This window comes from Zalophus californianus, chromosome 6, assembly GCF_009762305.2.
Source record: "Zalophus californianus isolate mZalCal1 chromosome 6, mZalCal1.pri.v2, whole genome shotgun sequence".
Lineage (NCBI taxonomy): Eukaryota > Metazoa > Chordata > Mammalia > Carnivora > Otariidae > Zalophus > Zalophus californianus.
In genome coordinates, this window is record NC_045600.1 from 10,926,526 (window position 1) to 10,947,729 (window position 21,204).

At 39.7% G+C, this 21,204-nt stretch overlaps 1 protein-coding gene and 1 non-coding gene across 3 annotated transcripts in view; both read left to right on the forward strand.

Annotated features, from left to right (window-relative positions):
* The first annotated feature begins 42 nt into the window (after positions 1-42).
* BTBD7 (BTB domain containing 7) overlaps positions 43-21,204 on the forward strand; it is an 81,443-nt gene continuing 60,281 nt past the window's right edge. For both annotated transcript variants that reach the window (XM_027569919.2, XM_027569920.2), the window contains exon 1: positions 43-1,048. The gene's annotated coding sequence lies outside the window, so the exon portion shown is untranslated. The remainder of the gene's footprint in view (positions 1,049-21,204) is intronic.
* Positions 4,596-4,702, forward strand: LOC113910612. Its single transcript, XR_003516124.1, has one exon. It is a non-coding gene; the product is annotated as a U6 spliceosomal RNA (small nuclear RNA).

Here is a 21,204-nt window from a genome sequence, read left to right on the forward strand (position 1 = left end):
CGACTATAACCGGAATACCTATCCCGACTACTTCAAAGGGTGGCTTGGTGTTCAAACGAAGCCATGTATTTAACGGTGTTTTAAGCACTATAAGGTGTTTAATAAATATAAGGCGTTTTTGTCACGGCATCGCTGGAATTATTGCAAACTCCCAGACAAGGGGCATCCAGGGAAGGGCGATTTGGCTCATCCAAGCAGAGATTATGCGCTTTCATCAATTCTTGTCCCTCATTTACGGAGACATTTTGTTAAGGAAAACTTTTCTTCGAGATTTTTGTCTTAAACCTGCTATGGCAAGTAGCAAGGTGCTGTCTGTAAAAGCACCACGCAGACAGAGGTGAAGATAAACTGCCCAGAAGCCGCCGAAACGCCAAGATTGTCAGAAGGGAGTTTTCCGCGGAAGCGCTGCCTTCTCTGACAAGAACGCAAGCTGTGCGATCGATCAGGATGCCGGCGGCCAAATGGCAGCATGAATTGGTAGAACTGATCGTCCAGTAACGTAGTTATTATAATTCCGTTCTGATACATTTAATGATTTGTCACAGTTCCCCGAAGGAAGCAGGATGTCGCAACGAGCTTCAAACTCCGGGCGTCCCCCGCTGCGCTCCCCAGAGTGGAGAAGGAATAATGCGCGCGCACTCGGCTTGGACCGCTGCCGGGCCCACGAACCCGCCTCTCCGGCCCGGCCCGGCCCGGCGCGCGAGCGCGCGCGCCGCGAGCCCATGTGACCGCAGGCGCGGCGACGGCGGGGAAGGGCGGGGGCTAGGGCCGGCTCCGCAGCGCCGCGCAGGCGCCCCAGGGCCGCGCCGAGCCGAGCCCCTCCTGCTCCCTCTAGGAGTCAAAATGGCGGCGAGGGGAACCTGGAGCAGCCCTGGAGCCTGAACCACTGACAGGAGCGGAGAGGGCGGCGGCGGCGGCGGCGGCGGCAGGAGGAGGATGGCCGGGGGTGCTGGCGCCGGTGCGGACGGCGGTGCTGGTGGCGGCGGCGGGAGCGATGGCCGCGGTCCCAGCGGCGGCAGCAGCAGCAGCGGCGGGAGGAACCTCCGGGGTGAGTGTCCCTCGGTGTCTCTGAGGCTGGGAGCCGAGGCTGTGCCCGGCGCGGCGCGGGGCGTCCCGGCAAGGAAGGGGCTGTGCCTAGGAGGTGGGGGCGCCGGGCTTGGGCTGGGCCGCCGCGGGGGGCGCCAGGCCGCCGGCAGGGAGAGGGCAGTCGTCGGTCTTAGGCTGAGGCGGCGGCGGCGGCGGTGGACTGACCGGTGCCCGTGCGCTCCCAGGGGCAGACTGGGCTGTGCGCCGTCGTCCCGGGGGCAGAGGCGCGAGGTGTGGCGCTCGGGGCGGGGAGAGCAGCCCGAGGTGGCCGCGAAGGCGGCCTGGCCGGCTCCGGGATTCAAGGGGCGGGACCCGCCGCTCCCAGGACGCCGGGAAACCGCTCCCGAGACTCGGACGCGTATTTACCCGGCTGCGGTGCTGCGACCGCCCCGGGGTGGGCGTGAGAGCGGCCGGCAGGAATAGGGGAGGGAACAGGCCTGCGGACGGCTGCGCCGGGGAGGGGAGAGAAGTTAGATCGTCCGGGTAAGTTACTGTTCCGGGATCAAACTGGAATTGCGTTTTGACAGGTTGGGAGGAAGACAATACCTGGTGTTTGATAAAGGAGTCTGTGCTTGGAGTATTTGAATGGCTAAAAGCGTGAATTTTCAGTGCCTTATCATTTGCACAGCTGTTTACTAGCCTTACCCCGAGGATGAGAACTTTCTCACCGTCTTTTTGGAGAAGCTCTGGGGAGTGTTGTTTCTGCTTTGAACTACAATAGCACCCCTTCGCATACCAGCACAGATAATACAGATAATACCGGATTAGGCCTAATTTACAGAAGCAGTCTTGGTTATCTTTACCAGAGTAATGTTCCTTCTGCCAAAACATCTTATTGTCATGAGAAAATAGGCATTTTTACAGAATTACTTAGTTTTTTTTCAACTAACAGAATCTTTTGTCTCTGAATGGCATCTGTTTCTTTTAGATTGTTGAAATACATTACTTTCTTCCGGAAATGTGGAAGAAAGATTTGAAATAGCAAGAATCATACATGTTAATAGAAGCTGTGATTAAACTTGTCCTGGAATTTTGGAGTCAGAAAACCTTTAGAGATCTGGTATGACTTGTTTTAAAGCTGAGAAACTAGGCCCAGGGAGATGAATGACTTGCTGTGGGTCCTACAACTGGCTGGGGATTGGGCCAAAACTAGGATCTGGGCCTCCCTACGCCCCCATTTAGAGAGCTCTTCTCACTACACTTCTGAGCCTGTTATTCCTCACTGATTGCATTCTTCACCACCAATACTGGTGCCCATCCCTAGGTCTTTGTGCGGTAAAGTTGAAAGCAGAAATGAGAAAGCGCCTCACTCTGATTCTGACAGCTACCCTCAGTTACCACAAGTAACTGATGAGATTGTTTTCCCTAACCTAAATTTAATAAAACTGACATTTCATTTTGAGTTTTCATAGGCCTATAACTATATTTTCACCCAGTTATAGGCATGGCTCATTCTTGCATGCATTCAGTAAAACCCATACGTAAGTCAATATTCTGTCCCACAAAGCCTAACTATTCTGTTCTGTGCCCCAATACCAGCATTTAAACAAGTTTTGTATCAGACTCTGATTTTAAGATTTAAAACACCCATGTTTGCTAGGTTATACTGCCTAGTTTCCATGTATTTTCTTATTGAATTACAGCAGTTTTCTTTGTTGTGTGTCACAGATTAACCTTCAGAAATGCAATAATGTCAAATGATTCTGATCATGTTCTAGTCAGTGAAACGCACATATCAAAGTTGTACCTTGTGTTCAGTTACCCTGGTGATTATTGAAAATCTGCTTTGTGTTTTGCGTTATTAGTTGTGAGAGGAGGAAAAAAAGTGTAATATATAGACTTTGCCCTCGGGAAAGATAAGATGTACCCTTATGAGTCTAGGAGACAATCTAGTACATTCTATTAATACAAAGAATGCTGTAGGTGTTCTGGTTAGAGGGAGATGAGCGAGGCCTCAGGAGTCTAAAGAACTTCCTGGAACACTTGGGACTTGAGCTAGCCTATGAGGGTTTAGATTTACAGAGATACTGGAGCAGTTACTCTGTGAGGGAAAAGCGACAGAATATGATGTGGAGGTTAGATTTGGGGGAGGGGAATGGAGGGAAACTAGGATGAGCTGGCAGCTGGATTTGGGAAACTAAAAGGAAAAAAAACACAGTTGGAAGGATATCTGTCTGGAAGGGTTTGAGTACTAGATTGAGGAGATTTGGATTTTTTTTTAAGATTTTATTTATTTATTTGACAGAAAGAGACACAGCAAGAGAGGAAACACAAGCAGGGGGAGTGGGAGAGGGAGAAGCAGTCTTCCTGCTGAGCAGGGAGCCTGATGTGGGGCTCCATCGCAGGACTCTGGGATCATGACCTGAGCCCAAGGCAGACGCTTAACGACTGAGCCACCCAGGGCCACGAGGAGATTTGGATTTTCATCTTCTTGGGCAAGATATGGGGAGCCTTTGTAAGATTGGAAGCCAAATATTAGTGTGATAAACCAGCAAGATGAACCTGTCGGTGATCTACAGGTTTGAGTTCGAATGAGGAGAGAATGGAACGAACCAGCGATGACAGTAGCTGTTGCAGTTACCTAAATAGGAAGAGATGAGAACCTAGGCTAGGATAGAGTCCGTAGGAAGGATGCATGGCAGGTGTTGTTTTTGTTTTTATTGTGGTAAAATGTACATAAACATAAAATTTGACATTTTAACCAGTTTTAAGTGTATAGTTCTGTGGCATTAAATACATACACATTGTTGTGCAACCATCACCACCTCCCATCCCCAGAACTCTTCATTTCTCCCTCCTGAAACTCTATACCTATTAAACACTAACTCTCCATTTCCCTTACCCCCAGCCCCCTGGCAACCATTACCTACTTTTTGTTTGTATAAATTTGACTACTCTAGGTACCTCATGTAAGTGGAATCATACAGTCTTTATCCTTTTGTGACTGGCATGATGTTTTTAAGGTTCATTCATGTTGTAGCATCTGTCAGAATTTCCTTCATTCTTAAGGCTGAATGCTATTTCATTGTAGGTATGTACATCCATTTTTGTTCATTTATCTGTCAGTGGATACTTGGTTTGCGTCCACCTTTTGGCTGTTATGAATAATGTTGCTATGAATATGAGTGTACAAATGTCTGTTTGAGTCTGTGCTTTCATTTCTTTGGGGTATATACCCCCCAAATTTTACATTCCCACCAGCAATGCACAAAGGCTCCAATTTCTCCACATTCTCACCAACACGTGTTGTTTTCTGTTATTTTGGTAATAGCTATTCAAATGGGTGTAAAGTAGTTTATCATTGTAGTTTTTTTTTTAACTTAATTTTTTTAAGTAATTGCTACACTCAACATGGGGCTCAAACTCACAACTACGACCACGAGTCACATGCTCCACCGACGGAACCAGCCAGGTGCCCCCATTTTAGTTTTGATTTGTATTTCCTTAATGTTTAATCTCTTCTTGTGTGTATCAGCCTTTTGTATATCTTCTTTGGAGAAATATCTATTTTGCTTGTTTCAGCAGCACATATACTAAAATTGGAATGATACAGAGAAGATTAGCATGGCTCCTGCGCAAGGAAGACATGCAAATTCATGAAGCATTTGGACTGTTGTGTGTCTTGGTCACTTCATTGTGCACAGTACTTGCACAAATACATGAAATGATTAAACAAACACTTCAAGGATCTGATTACTGGTGACTGAGGGCACCATATTTTCCAGATTCTTCAAATACTCAGTAACCATTAATTATTTGATGTTTCATGCCATATTGTAATAGTATTACTAAATTTTCTACTTTCAAAAAAAAAAGGAAATACCTACTAAGTTCTTTTTTTTTTTTTGAAGATTTATTTATTTATTTGACAGAGTGAGAGAGCACAAGCAGGGGGAGCGGCAGAGAGAGAGGGAGAAGCAGGCTCCCTACCAAGCAGGGAGCCCAGTGCAGGGCCATGCAGGGCTGGATCCCAGGACCCTGGGTTCATGAACTGAACCAGAGGCAGACGCTTAACCAGCTGAGCCACCCAGACGCCCTGCTATTAAGTTCTTTTACCATTTTTTAATCTAGTTGTTTGCTTTTTTGTTGAGTTGTAGGAATTCTTTATATATTCTGGATATCAATCCCTGATCAGATAGAGGATTTGCAATATATGTGCCATTCCATGCATACCTTTTCACTCTGTTGAGTGGCCTTTGATTCATTTTGGTGAAGTCCAACTTACATAGTTTTTTTGTTGTTGTTGCTTATGTTTTGGTGTTATATCCAAGAAATCATTGCCGAATCCAAAGTTACGAAGCTTTCTCCCTAAAAAACTCTTACGTTTAGGTCCTTGCATGCAGATATCCAGTTTTCCCAGCACCATTTGTTGAAAAACTGTGTTTTTCCATTGAGTGGTTTTGGCATCCTTACTGAAAATGACTTGATTATACCATGCAAGGGTTTATTTCTGAACTCTCTATTCTATTGGTCTGTGAGTCTGTTTTTATGCCAGTATCACATTGTTTTGATTACTGTAGCTTTATAGTAATTTTTGAAATCTGGAAGTGTGAGACCTCCAACGTTGTTCTAATTCAAGATTGTTTTGGCTGTTTGTGGTCCTTTGAGATTCCAAATGAATTCCAGGGTGGAATTTTCAATTTTTGCAAAAAAAAAAAAGCCATTGGGATTTTTTTAATAGGGATTGCATTGAATTTATAGATTGGAGTGTATTGACATATTAGGTCTCACAGTCCATAAACACCAGATATCTTTCAATTTATTTGTATCTTTAATTTCTTCCCACAACATTTTGTGGTTTTCAGTGTAAAAATCTTTCATCTACTTGGTTAAGTTTATTCCTAAGTATTTTATTTTTTTGATACTATCACAAATAGGATTGATCTCTTAATTTCCTTTTTGGATTATGCATTGTTAATGTACACAGCTCATTTTTGTGTGTTAACTTTTTATCCTGCAGCTTTACTGAAAGCATTTATTCTAACAGGTGTGTGTGTGTGTGTGTGTGTGTGTGTGTGTGTGTGTGTGTAATCTAGAATTTTCTACACGTAAGATAATGTCTTTGAACAAAAATAATTTTACTTCTTCCTTCCAGTTTTGGAAGGAAGAAGTGCCTTTTATTTCTTTTCCCTGCCTAATTGTTCTGGCTAGGACTTCCATAACTATATTGAATACAAGTGAAAATATACATCCTTGTCTTGTCCTGATCGTCGAGGAAAAACTTTCAATCTGTGACCATTCAGTATGATGATAGCTGTGGGTTTTCCTTTATTGTATTGAAATAGTGTTCTTATATTCCTGATTAGCTGAGTGTTTTAGCAGGTATGTTTTAATGAAAGAGAAAAAAACTCAGTTATGGGTGCTGAGAGTGTCTCTAGCCTGGTGACAGAGAAAATTCTGCTGTCATCAGCAAAATAACACGTTAATGCCCAGTTGATGTTTTAGGCATCATCTGTGTACATTTGCAGTCATGTTTTGGCTGAAGAAAAATAGTACTATAGTTAATTCAGTAGGGAAGACTGACACTAATCAAATAATCATACAAATATATGCCTGAATAACTATAGTATGATTTTGTTCACAGCTGTATTCCCAGCATCTAACATAGTGCCAGGCACACAGATGCTCCCTATAGTTATTCATTGAATTCAGAAGCAGACTCTTAAGTCTGCTTTAAGCCAATAAGCTAAAAACTGTATTTTTGCTTATAATTTTTTAATGGAAAACATTTATTTTTATTTTAAACCATCTTCCCTGTTAATCCAGTCTCGGTACATTGGTAACCAAACAAAATCAGACTTCACCGCTGTAAAAACAAACAGGTAAGTGACTTTTTCTAAAACAAGTGTCTTTAAAAGTGAGGCAACATCTGGTGATTAACATAACAATAAAAAATTAAATTAAAAAAAATGAAAAAAAAAGTGAGGCAACATCTTTCAAATTGATGATAGTGGAAGTTGGTTATCAGAATCCAAAATTTCAAAGGGAGGCATAACTTAGAAGAAACTTTTCAGGTGCCTGTTGGCTCCAGATTTATAATGCATTTCAAATATTCAGTACCTAGTTTATTTGCAAAACAAGTTCAAAATTCTTTTAATGCAAACTGCAGTGGTTTTTAGAATCCTTTGACAGTCTGTAAATTTGACATTACCAATTGAGTTTTCACAACATCCTCACTATCAAATAACATAGAAACTTCAAAAATGTATAATGTACTGCTAAGTAAATTGATAGTGAATCCATGTAGTGAACATTATGTTAAGGTTGGAATAAATAGGAATCACTAGAGCATCCTTTACATCACAGGATTCAAAAAAGTTTTTTGTGGGCGCCTGGGTGGCTCAGTCATTAAGCGTCTGCCTTCGGCTCAGGTCATGATCCCAGGGTCCTGGGATCGAGCCCCGCATCGGGCTCCCTGCTCGGCAGGAAGCCTGCCTCTCCCTCTCCCACTCCCCCTGCTTGTGTTCCCTCTCTCGCTGTGTCTCTCTCTGTCAAATAAATAAATAAAATCTTTTAAAAAAAAAAAAGTTTTTTGAGCATTGTTGGAGTTTTTAGGTAGAACATTGGACTGAGAATCAAACCTCTGTTCAGATTCTGACTACTGCTTATAGATTTGTGATTTTAAGCAAACCATTTAACCTGTCTGGGGCTTAATTTTCCGTGTGTGTGTGTGTGTATGTGTGTGTGTGTGTGTGTGTGTGTGTGTGTGTTACACAGAAATATACAATGTTTTACAAAGCAGCTTTGCCATCTCCTGTTTGCTATTCAATTCTTTCCCTTCCTGTCACCACTTCTTACCAGTGAACTGTTTATTGAACAGCCTACCAACGTCTCTGCCATTTGTTCTCCACTCTTCCGTTCCTTCTCTGTTCTCTATATTGCTACCACATTTGTTTCTTAAAAAAAAATAAATAAATTCAGGCATGTTATCTTCCTACTTAAAAAAACCTGTGTTGACTTCTCATTACTTATAGGATAAAGTCCAAGCTCACGAGAGTTTGTAGACCGTGTCCAACCTTAGATTTCCCATCACTCCAGCCATACCAAGCTGTTTCTTGTTTCCTGTGCTTCTGTTTTTCATGTGTTTATCCCAGTGCTTGGAGTTCTTTTTCTTTGTTATCCAGGAGACTGAGATGATTCACCACCAACTCCAGGGGTAGATTTTGATTACTCCAAGCTAGTCAGTTCAAGACATTTCCCTGTAAACTGTTATTTGTCCCAGTCAGATTGAAGGGAAGGAGACATTCTATTTCTGGGGGAGAGGACTTTTTCCCTTATTATATATAAACAAGAGAATAGATGACCCCAGTTGCCACTGGCAGCTGTCTTGTGACCACAAGGGATGATGAAGCATGCCTGGAAGATGGAAGATCAGAGAGAATGAATGTACGTCCATGATAACATCATTTTAGACATACTGTACTGGGGCTTGGGGCTTTCCCTTCCATGGGATTTCTCCACCTGACAGATAAATTCCTTATTGTTGAAGCCATTTCTTTGGAGTTATTTGCATCAAAAGTCTCCTCATTCGATACAGTCATGTTTGTTCTTCAAGACCCAGTTCAAATATGACCTTTACCAGTAGTCATACACTCACTCCCTTAGTGCTTTGGCCCACTCTTCCAGCCCTGTTGCACTCTACTGTAATCCCCCACTTGCTTGTATGTCTGACTCCTCCACATAACTCCGTGTACTTTGAGCCAAAGCCTGCAGAATGGAGCACAGTGTCTGCTGCATTATAGATACTCAGCAATGAGTTGTTAGTTTGAAATAATAACATGAAAAAGGGTTTTGTAAACAATTTTTAAATAAACATGAGGTATGTTACTGTCTTTTAACTAAAGGGAAATGGAGAATTCAGTTAGACTAGATAATACAAAGTGTTCTTTGCTTGTCCTTAATTATTTTCTAAAAATGTTCACGTAGATAAAAAGTTTGACAGCCTCCTCTGGCCACAGTCCCTTAAATTTTATGAAAGTCTTACTAATGTTGGAGTCCTGGAAGGAGCAATAATGAATTGTGTTGTTACTGTGCAATTTCCTTCCTTCCTTCTTTAGGAGACTTGAATTCCAGAACTTCAAGTATAATATGTGTATTTTTTACCTATATTTTGAAAGTATATTCAGGTCTGTTTTATCTTGGATTTATTTGTGAAGTGTTCTTTAGAGAAAAATTCCATAATGTGCTTCATAAGACCTAATTATTCTTGTCTTCAGACTTTCCCAAAATATTTCTTGCTTGCTTGAGACTATACATGAGAATTTTCTGGTAAGCAAAAAAAGCTTTGTGGCAGAACTAGATGAATTGTAGCAAATGTTAGTAATAGCTTATGACAGAGAAATCTCATTATAGCCTTAATTACAAAGTCATAGTTCTGTCACATGCTTCAACAATAAAGTCTGACAGAAAAGGAAGGATGGGCAAGGAGAGTTAAAATTCCTGTCTCAGTATACGTCACCATTTATTGGCTTGAGTCAAATAAATTAACTTCACCATAGTAATTTGTAGTTACAATAGGCACCCCCCTCCACCTTGTCCACAGGGGATATGTTCCCATACCCTTAGTGGATGTCTGAAAGTGCAGATAGTACTGAACCCCATATATACTAAGTTTTTTCCTATATATATACATACCTGGGATGAAGTTTAATTTATAAATTAGGCACACTAAGAGATGAACAACAATACTTCTTGGCCAAAAGGCCAAGAAGTGATCAACAACAATAATAATAGAACAGTTTTAACAATATAATGTAATAAAAGTTAGGTGAATGTGATCCCTCCCTCTCAAAATATCTTACTGTACTGTGCTAACCCTTCTTGTGATGATGTGAGATGATAAAATAAATGCCTGTGTGATGAGATGAAGGGAGGTGAGTGACCATAGGCATTGTGACGCATTAAGCTGTTTACCTTCTGACAATACACACTGCGGAGGGTGAACCCATGGTTAAGGGGAGATGACTCTAGCTATGCTTAAAAATTATTTTTAATAATTGAATATCTCTTTTAATGATTCTTTTACTGGTTTAGATTTTCTTAACCTATTTAGAATGATGATCTATGAGACTTCCATAGCGACTATTCCTAGGTTGTTCATGACTCCTCAGAGATTATCTTTTTTAAATCATTTAAACAGGTAAGAGATAACAAATTTCAGACCATGTGAGATATACATTTATAAAGTAGGCATTTTATTTAAGAAGTATTTCATAACTAGAAACTAGTTATGAAACTGAGAATATATAGTTTCATTTTATTATCAAAAACACAGATACCTCCCACCCTAAAGTTAAGCTATGACTCTCTGTAGTAGAACCAAAGTTCTAAGAACCAGGCTCATCTCATTTCTTTGCATTCTTTCCCTCAATTTCTAGTTTAAAAATTCTAATGGTTACACTTAAAAGAATGTTGCATAGATTAGTGGAATGTGATGTACTTTTATATTCCTTTAAGAATGCATTTTTAATAGGAAATAAAAGTATCAGCAGGGGCCTGACAGCTGTTTTGAATTACAATAGGTTATATTAGAAAAAGCCCACATGGGCTTAATAAGATTCTCCTAAGCAAAATTCTAACAAGTAATCTCTATTTGCAGTAATACCATGGAATTTTATAGAAAAATGCCATTTTAAAAGATATCTTCATGGTAACTACACTTATCATGGTGAACATTGGGTAATGTACAGAATTGTCAACTCACTGTGTTGTACACCTGAAATTTAATATATATGTGAGCCATACCAAAAAAGATATCTTCATTTAATATACATAAAAATGTTTTCTGACTTGACTTTTTTGGTGGTGGTTGGGTAGGGGAAATACTGTTTTTATTACGTGATCTTGAGCTACTAGCTATAGGTCCACACTTTTATTTATAGTTTGAATTTCCAAAAGTTCTGAAAACCATTTTTTAGGGAGACTCATTTGATGGCAAACACTGATATGACCTGGATTCATTTGGCATCTAAACTATCATAGCTTAGTTTATTTTTATTTTTTTTTAAGATGTTATTTATTTATTTGACAGAGAGAGCAGGAACACAAGCAGGGGGAGTGGGAGAGGGAGAAGCAGGCTTCTCGGCGAGCAGGGAGCCCGATGTGGGGCTCGATCCCAGGACTCTGGGATCATGACCCGAGCCGAAGGCAGTCGCTTAACGACTGAGCCACCCAGGGCCCCTATCATAGCTTAGTTTAAATATTTAATATACTTTACTGCAAAATGTTAATTTGTTAGATTATGGGGTGCTATGCTAAACCTAACTGGGAGGATTTACATAATTACAGTAAATAATCCACATACCATATTACTTTCTTGGAGAAGAAAGAAAGAGGAGGGAAAAAGTCTGCATTTTAGAACATATCTAGCTCCAGAGGTTTCTACTTGATAAGGGATTGTGGACCTGTATTCTGAAGAACACTTTTAAACTGGTAATGGACATTAAATATATTTTTTAATGTGGAACTAAGATTGAAAGACAGTATAGTGTGTAACACTCAATAGTTTAATTCTGTAGATAAAGTTTAATTATAAAAAATGTGGGGAGAATATATAAAAAGTAGAATAAACTCACTAATTGCCTCATAGGTTTAACTGTAATTAAACATATATTACTTAAAATTAGATGCTGGAGTAGAGAGATAGTAGAAGGAAGTTACTAGCTAATTTCATTATTGCTTCTATTAGGGAGCCTTTGGCTAATAGCCAAAAAAGAGGGAATTTGGGGTATTATATAGCAGTATTAGTAAAGGTAACTTTTTATATGCCCATCTGGTCCCAAGATTATGGCCAGAAGGATATCAGGGTCATCAAGAATAATTTGGAGGTTGCCAAGGACCTGTTTTAGAGTGGTTTCAAGTCTGAGCCGGAACTCTTAACATTTGGGGGGGTGTGGGTAGGGAAGTTACCTATCGGGCAGGGAGGGGTGAACTTAGAGTAGACAGGGAGAGCATCTAGTCTTTGAATATATCTTATTTTGTGGTTTTGACTTTAAACCCATCTAAATATTTTACAGAATTATGTCACAATTAAGTTAAAAATGCAATGCCTAAAAATCAAAAGTAACATAAAACTTAGCAAGTGTTCTTCCAGGTAGTGATACACAGAGTAAACTACTCCAAGTGACTGACATACATGGTAATTTGTAGGATATCTTGGGTTGGGTAATATCCTAAGAGTAGAAAAAAATTGCAAAAAATAAACGTAAACTGATTTTCTTTATCATATTGTTGATGGTAGAGAGTACTGACATTTTAACTCTCAGCTGTTGCGTGTATACTGTGAGATAAAATAAATGAATAGTTATGTAGGCAGCATTGAGAATAGGGTTTTGGCATGTAGGAAAGGAGAAACAGCTGAAGGATCAATGAGATTAAGTAAAAACCCTACAAATCTGAAATGAGTTGGAAGCATCAGTATAAACTCATGTATTTGTTTGTATCTGTGTACATGCTTATATAGCTTTGTGTGTATAAAATTACCTATCTCTGTGTACTAAAAAGGCACTTAGCTCCCATAGCACCCAGATTGTGGTTTCTCAATACCATTTCCCTCTGAAAGAAATTAGAGCTTCTTTAAAGAGATGGTTGGGGGGCATCTGGGTGGCTCAGTCGGTTAAGCATCTGCCTTCTGCAGGGTTTTTCTTTATTACAGGGTTTTTCTTTATTACAGAAATTGCAAAAGTATCTTCTGCAAAGGAGGAAAAAAGCAAGTAATAGGAAGGAAAATAGAGAAGAAAATAGAAGTATAGTCACTAGGGTGGTTGATACTTGTTATTGTTCACCAACAATGCAGAACACTGGAGATAAATTTAAGATCTGTTATTTAATCTTAATTGAGTAATGAAATAGAAACTTTAGCAATTTAAGACTTGAGTAACAAGAACATAGAGTTTAAGGAAGACATGGCTGTTCTGTTTGGAAAGGTTGGTGTAGGACTGAAGACTTGAGATACTTTCTTGTTGAGACAGAACAGTAGATTACAGATCAGAATGCCTAGGATCCGGGCGCCTGGGTGGCTCAGATGGGTAAGCGTCTGCCTTCGGCTCAGGTCATGATCCCAGGGTCCTGGGATTGAGTCCCGCATCAGGCTCCCTGCTCCTTGGGAGCCTGCTTCTCCCTCTGCCTCTCTCTCTCTCTCTCTGTCTCTCATGAATAAATAAATAAAAAGTTTTTTTAAAAAAAGAATGCCTAGGATCCAGTTTTGGCTCTGCCATTTTACAGTATATTTTACTTTGGGTAAGTCGCTTCACCTTTCTGCCTTCCCTGCCTCATTCAGGGATCAGAGAACGAAGCCTGTCCTGTCTACGTTGAAGACTTGATATGAGAATAAAATGGATTACTGTGTGAAAAGCACTTTGTAAACTATATGGTCCTCTTATAAGATACTCCCACTGTAGTCATTAAAAGAATATAAAGAAAGGAAAGACATTGCTTTTCTGTCTGTTTTAATGGAGATTTTTCCCACTTACCTTTTTTTAGTTGTGGTTAAAAGGGGCGCCTGGGTGGCTCAGTTGGTTAGGCGTCTGCCTTCAGCTCAGGTCATGATCCCAGGGTCCCGAGATCGAGCCCCACATCGGGCTCTGTGTTCATCGGGGAGTCTGCTTTTCCCTCTCCCCCTGCTTGTGCTCTCTATCTCAAATAAATAAATAAAATCTTTTTAAAAAATTGTGGTTAAAAAATATATGTAACATTAAAATATGTATATATGTATATATATATGTATATATAATAACATTTACTGTTTTAACCAGCTTTAAGTGTACAGTTGTTTGGCTTTAAGTACATTCACATTGTTGTATCAGAATTGCCTTCCTTTTAAAGGCTGAATTATATGTTATGTACCATTTTGTTCATTTATCTGTCTAATGGACACTTAGTTTGCTTCCACCTTTTGGCTATTGTGAATAATGTTGCTATGAAGATGGGAATACAAGTAGCTGTTCGAGTCCATTTTCATTTTTTTAATAGCCAGAAGTGAAATTGCTGGATCATATGATAATTCAGTGTTTAATTTTTCAGGAATCAGTGCATTTTTTTTAAAAATAATTGCTTTATTGTTTGTGTATTTTGAAACATCTCAACAGAGTCTCATATTTAAGGCTGTATGTATACTGTAATTCAGGCGTCTTTTTTTTTTTTTTTAGGAAAATTTTTTTTCCCTCCCAAATACTAGTGCAGTTTTTATTTATTTATTTATTTATTTATTTATTTATTTATTTTACTAGTGCAGTTTTTAAAACACACTCTTCTATGAGGCTTAGACTATATCCAGTGGATCCTGAGAAACAGTTTTTGGTTTGAAAAGCTCAAAGAATAATTAAAAACAAGTCTTTCCTTATGTAACATTTATTTTTATTTATTTTTTTAAAGATTTTATTTATTTGAGAGAGAGAGCATGAAAGCGGGGTGAGGGGCAGAGTGAGAAGCAGACTTCCTGCTGAGCAGGGAGCCCGACAACGATGCAGGGCTCGACCCCAAGACCCCGGGATCATGACCTGAATGGGAGGCGGACGCTTAACCAACTGAGCCACCCAGGTGCCCTGTAATGTTATTTTTAAAAAACTGATTTCATTCAGTAATTTTCAACTCAGTACCTCATATTTGTCAGGCACTGTTTTATGTGCTGAGGATTTAATGTTGAATACATGAAGTTCTGGCTCTCCTGGAGCTTACGTTGTATTGTGAGACTGTTAATAAGAAACAGGTATATAATTTCAAATGCTGAAAAGTGCTGTAGAGAAAAATAAACTGAAGAAAGGGGATAGAGAATGATGGGATAAAATGGCATGTTGGGTTTTTTTTTTAAGATTTTATTTATTTATTTGACAGACAGTGAGAGAGGGAACACAAGCAGGGGGAGTGGGAGAGGGAGAAGCAGGGTTCCCCAAGCAGGGAACCCGATGTGGGGCTCAATCCCAGGGCCCTGGGATCACGACCTGAGCCAAAAGCAGATGCTCAATGACTGAGCCACCCAGGCGCCCCAAGGCATGTTATTTTTTTAGAGGATGAGGCTTTCTCTTTCAGGGCATGGCACTTGAAAAAAGATCTGAATAAAATGAGAGAGTGAGCCATGTAAGGACTTTGTGGGAAAAGTGTTTCAGGCATAGGGAATAGCAGGCCCCGAGGTAGGGGCAGGAAATGCTTTTTAAGGAAATGACTCAGGAGTCAAATGAAGACCTGTATATCTCAACCAGTACCTAGTACCCATATAAAGAAATGGATTGGTTTAAGATAATCTCTTTAGAAAGAAAAGTAAGGGAAAACTTAAGATGGAAAAAATGTTAGGGAAATTTATTTGTATATTCTGTTAATGATTCTAGAAAATATCATACATCTATTCATTTGTGGGGTGAAAGATGCTGGCAAAATATTACTGCTGACAAGACATTCATTCCAATAATGATTACCACATGGAAGACATAGCCTCTTCCTCTAAGGTATAATTTTCTTGGCTCGGTGAACCCAAAGGAAATTATCTTTGTTCAGAGAAGGCAGAAATGAAACAACTGATAAAGAGAATCTGTTTCAAGAAGTGATGTCTAAAAATCGTAGTTAATAAATGCTTTAATATATAGTATATCTTATTGATAGCACATATGAGAGTTAGGTACTGTTAGGAGAACACATGGACTCAGACATGTTAAGGATTGGAGAAGAGCTTCAATATCACTCTTGTTTGACCAGGCACTATGCAGTAATGCAGTTATGCCAGAAATGGCTTTAGGCTTCAAAAAATGAACAGTGTCAGGGCACCTGGCTGACTCAGTTGGTAGAGTATGTGACTCTTGCTCTTAGGGTTATGAGCTGAAGCCCCATGTTGGGTGTAGAGCTTTAAAAAAAAAAAAGAACAGTGTCACTTCTTAGACTCTATCTTTGCAAACATCGATAGGACATTTATAAATCATATCCTGAGAAGTAAATAAATTATGGGGCATCTGGGTGGCTCAGTGAGTTAAGCATCCGACTCTTGATTTCTGCTTGGGTCATGATCTCAGGGTTGTGAGATCGAGCCCTGCGTTGGGCTCTGCATTCAGCGGGGAGTCTGCTTAAGATTCTCTCTCTCCCTTTCCTCCTCTCTCCCACACTCTCTCTCTGAAATAAATCTTTAAAAAAAAAAGTAAATGAAATATCAAGAGAATGCCATATTGTACTACATATTTGAGTGTTACCTCTAGAGCTGAAAATATCAGTATTAGGAAACTCTTGTTTTTAGACTTCTTCCTTTATGTATGCACTGTTTATAATACTTCTTTCTTGGTATGTCTCTCTGGAACCTCAAACCCATTATCCTTATTATTCCCAGTCCACCCACAGATTGCATGTCCTGTGTTTCCTCTTGGTTCACAGCATTGCTAACCACCCAGTCATGCAAGATAGAGACATCATCATCATTCCCTTCTTCCTTTCCATCATCCCCTCACCAATTTTGTGCTATGTTCTATGATAAGGACTTCATAGGGTTTATCTTAATTTTTTGTTATAGATATCCTAAACAAATGCAAAATAGTGTTTTAACATGCAGACTTACATTGCATAAACAGGACCTAGAATACCTTTTTCAGTCTTGTATATCTGGACTGCGGTATCTTCTTCTTGTGTTTCTGCTACAGTAGGTGGGTAGCACAGGATGAGCAGTGGGGTTGAGGAAGGAGATAGGAAAAATTTTTATCATAGTTCTAAGAAAGGTCTCTACTAATCATTATGAGGCTGAGTTTTGTCTAATTTTCTACTTCTTGTTTTACCTAAGAGGCCTTGTTGGTGTCTCTCCTAGAGTCCTTCCTAGCTGACATTTCTCAAAACTTGTTCATCATCAAACCCACTTCTTTTTTTTTTTTTAAGATTTTATTTATTTATTAGAGATCGAGCAAGGGAGAAACAGCATGAGAGGGGAGAGAGTCAGAGGGAGAAGCAGGCTCCCCACTTGTGGGACTCGATCCTAGGACTCCGGGATCATGACCTGAGCCGAAGGCTGTCGCTTAACCAACTGAGCCACCCAAGGCGCCCCAAACCCACTTCTTTTACTAGCACCTCTGGTATACAAGATTCTTTCTAACAATGGACTTCAGAAGAAATTTAGGAGGAACACTCTTTGTTTGTCATGCCAACAAAGATTCTGTAAGTTTCAGAATGGAGTGGCCCTTATTAATGCCCCATTATAGATAGCTTGCTACCCCTTTTCACTGAAAATTTAAAGTAATGGGGTTTTCTCCCATATTTACTTGGACTGTCTTAGTCTGAGCCATTGAGGAAAAATAAAATTTTAGTGCAGAATTATTGATAACTTCTAAACTATTATTATCTTCCCATTTATAACAACTTGAATAATTCGTGGGACTGTTCACATGACTATTTCCTTGATGATCCGGTAGTTTGGAATTTGATGTCCTTTAGAAGACTGCCTTTGATGAGGATACCTATGAGTGTATTCATATTTCTGTTTTGTTTTATATTCTGCTCCCATGTGCAGGCTTACTGTCAGGCTCACTCAGCATGTTTTCGTATCTCCCAACACTACCACTGGAGCCCACAGAAACTCATGAACAAGAAATACATCCTTAATTTTTTTTGTTTAACATTTTCATAAGTTGGTTTTCAAAAAATGTGAGTTTTTGGCTTTGAATGGAGATTATGAGAAATTCTGTGTTTTTTCTTTAAATTCAGTTGCTTCGAATATATTGTCTGGTTTCAGCTCTGTTTCTCTGCAAATCCTTTATAAACTCAAATCTAGACTCGGATTTCTCATTTCCTTCTCTGAATCATTCAGAGCTACTTTTTTATACACCACAAAGCTAACAGTAAAAACAGTTGTCCCCGATTAGAACAGCGATTTTATTTATTCACTCAAATATTGTGTGCTTGGCTCAAAACTAGTCTTCCTGTCATGAACACAAAAGTTCCAATGGCACCATTATCTTATAAGACGGTTGATTGGGCAGTTCTGTAATCTTTCGTGGAGGGCCTCATAATCATTTCCACCCTTGGCTTACAGGCCCTTTTTCCTAGCTGTTGGAGAAAATTTTTCTTATTCCTTTAAGAGCTACCTCAGTTTGGGGAATATAGCTGCTAGGAGAAGGCAGCAAAGCCTTGGGTGTCAGGGATGCCTGGGCCCACACATCTCCTTCTGTGGTTGCTGTGGATGTCACTATCCTGGCCCAGGCTGCCCCACCAGGTGTCAGTTAGTACTGCCAGAGGCCCAGACAAATGGGATAAGCAAAAGCCCAGGAACTGGGAGTCAGGCTTCCAAACCTTTTCAGCCCTGTATTCCCATTTTTCCATTTAGGAGCCTCCTATTCTGAGGTTTTTAGGTCTGGATGAAGCATTTTGAATAGGAGCTCTGAGGTAAAGGATGCAGAGTAAGTTGCTTATTCACATCTTCACTGTGCTGCCACATGGGTCCTTTACCCACCTCTTGCCAGGAATTGGCCTCAGCTTTAATATCTAGAAACTGAGTATTTCAGAATACCTCAACATCTCTAAGATGCATCTCATTCAGGCCAGGTCGGACCTGGTGCAAGACGAGGCTTCTCATGAAAACCCTTGTGATGGGCTACTTCTGCTTTCCACTGTCAGCCCATATTATCTTATTTAATTCTTAATGTGAAGTAGGTGATAGCGTCCTCATTTTAGGGATTAGGAAAGTCAGATCCTTATTAACACTTTCAGGACTATAGCAAAAATGCTCCAATAAGTCTTCCTGCATCGAGTATCTTCTGCCTTCAGACCATCTAGTAATCTTTTAAAGCAAATGTTAAGTGTGCTTCCCTCCTACTATTCTATGCTTTGTTCCAGTAGTTCCCCCATTGTGTTCTGAATAAAGGCTCAACACTTCAGTGTGGAATTTGAGGCTTTTTGATCCAACCCCTACCTACACATTTAAACATATGTACTTCTTAGGCCTTAGATACATTATTTATCAATGTTCCTGATAATAGTTAACATTTATTACTCAAATGTTGTGTCTACTTTGTGATCTGTGGTGGATGGTAAAAAAGATAAAGCATCTGAGTGCATACCCTTGGGAAGCGTACAGTTCGGTGGAAATGTAATTACGCTGCAGTATTAGCAGATTATAGAGGTACGGGGCTGTGAGAACTGGGAGTGGACACTGACTGGGACTGGAGTTTTTCCCCTTTATTCATCCCTTTTTTCCTACCTTGAATGATCTTTCCTTTTTTACTTGATGCACTCCTATTAATTCTTAAAGGTCTGGCTCTAAACTAGGAAGCCAGAACAGTAGCCTTTCTTTTAATTTCATGAGAAATCCTCCTATTCAGTGTGTAATCACTGCTGTATTCCCAGGGCCTATCAAAGTACCTTGAACACAGCAGGTGCTCAGAATTGGATGGGTTGGATGCATGGTTGATCAAGCATAAACAAGTGTCGTCCTGCCATCAAGGAACACGCAGTCTAGCTATAAATATTCAGAAAGGCACTTTTGCTCTGATTTCATAAGCTACCTTTTCAGTTAAGTCATTTTTTGCTTTATATGAGAGAGCCTTTTAAGCACCAAAAGTAACACTGTCAGGTGTGTACTCACTTCCCATTTCTGGAATGGAACTATATTTGTCTGCTCTGGAAATTTTTCCTCCAAACATTTAGGGGAAAAAAATTTGCAAAGATAACATCATTCATAGATAAAAGAGCCTGAATGCCAAGCCTGGTTCTGCAACTTACTAGCTCTGTGACATTGGGTAAGTAACTAAGCTTTCCATGCCTCATTTTGCTGACCTCCCAGTTTTTCCTGTGCAAAGTGGAAATAATAATTAGACCTACAGCTCACATGATTGAGAAATTTGAAGGATTAATTCATGTACACTGCTTAAGACTGCCTGGGATCTATGCTTTGGGATCAAGCCCCACATTGGGCTCCCTGCTCGGTGGGAAGCCTGCTTCTCCCTCTCCCACTCCCCCTGCTTGTGCTCTCTCTCTCGCTGTGTCTCTCTCTGTCAAATACATAAATAAAATCTTAAAAAAAAAAAAGACTGGCTGGCTGATAGTAGTCAATAGTTGGGATAATTATAATCATAATGTACATATATCTCTTCAGATTTTTATTTCTATAAGAAGCTTTTAACAAACATTTAAATTCTACCCATAAGCCTTACACATCAAATTTAAGCATTTCAATATAAGCCAGGGGCGCCTGGGTGGCTCAGTCATTAAGTGTCTGCCTTCGGCTCAGGTCATGATCCCTGGGTTCTGGGTCCTGGGATCAAGCCTCGCATCGGGCTCCCTGCTCTGGGGGAAGCCTGCTTCTCCCTCTCCCACTTCCCCTGCTTGTGTTACCTCTCTCGCTGTGTCCCTCTCTGTCAAATAAATAAATAAAATCTTTAAAAAAAAAAATAAATATAAGCCAAAACAATTTTGATAATTCTGGGATCTGAGTGATACAGGCTTGAGGGCTCAGTATACTATTTACCTTTTGTATATTTTTAGAATTTTTCATGATACAGTTTAAAATCAGAAATGTGTAAATTAAAAGAGTGCAAATAATATTTTTTCTAAATATAAAATTAAAGTGTACTACATTATTTCTGGCAAATATAATTTTATGAAATACTGTTTATTTCATTTGACATTGAAATATTTGTATATATTTTATTAATGGTTGATACAATGAGACATTCCTGAAATGGATTTTGCCTGTCTTAATTTTTTTCAAATGAATTCTCTGATGTTTGAAGAGAAATAAAATAATAACTAATCTATTTTACTTTAACCTGGAAAAGAAATTTCTTTAGATAAGTCAGTTCTGAACCTTAGCCATAAAGCTTCAAAAATACATGTTTTTTGATGACAGTAATTTTTTGATGGCAATGCTTGTAATTTTTTTTAATTGTGGTAGAATATGTAAAACGTATAATACATATACATATAAAATTTACCATCCTGACCATTTTTAACTGTACGTTCAGTGGTATCACATATATTTGTATTGTACCATCTGTCTTCAGAACTCTTTCATCTTCCCCAGCTGAAACTCTAGACCCATTAAACACTGACTCCCCATACTCTCCCTCCTCCCAGCCCCTGACAACTATCATTCTACTTATGTCTCTTTGATTTTGACTACCCTGAGTACCTCATATAAAGGGAATCATACAATATCTGTCTTCT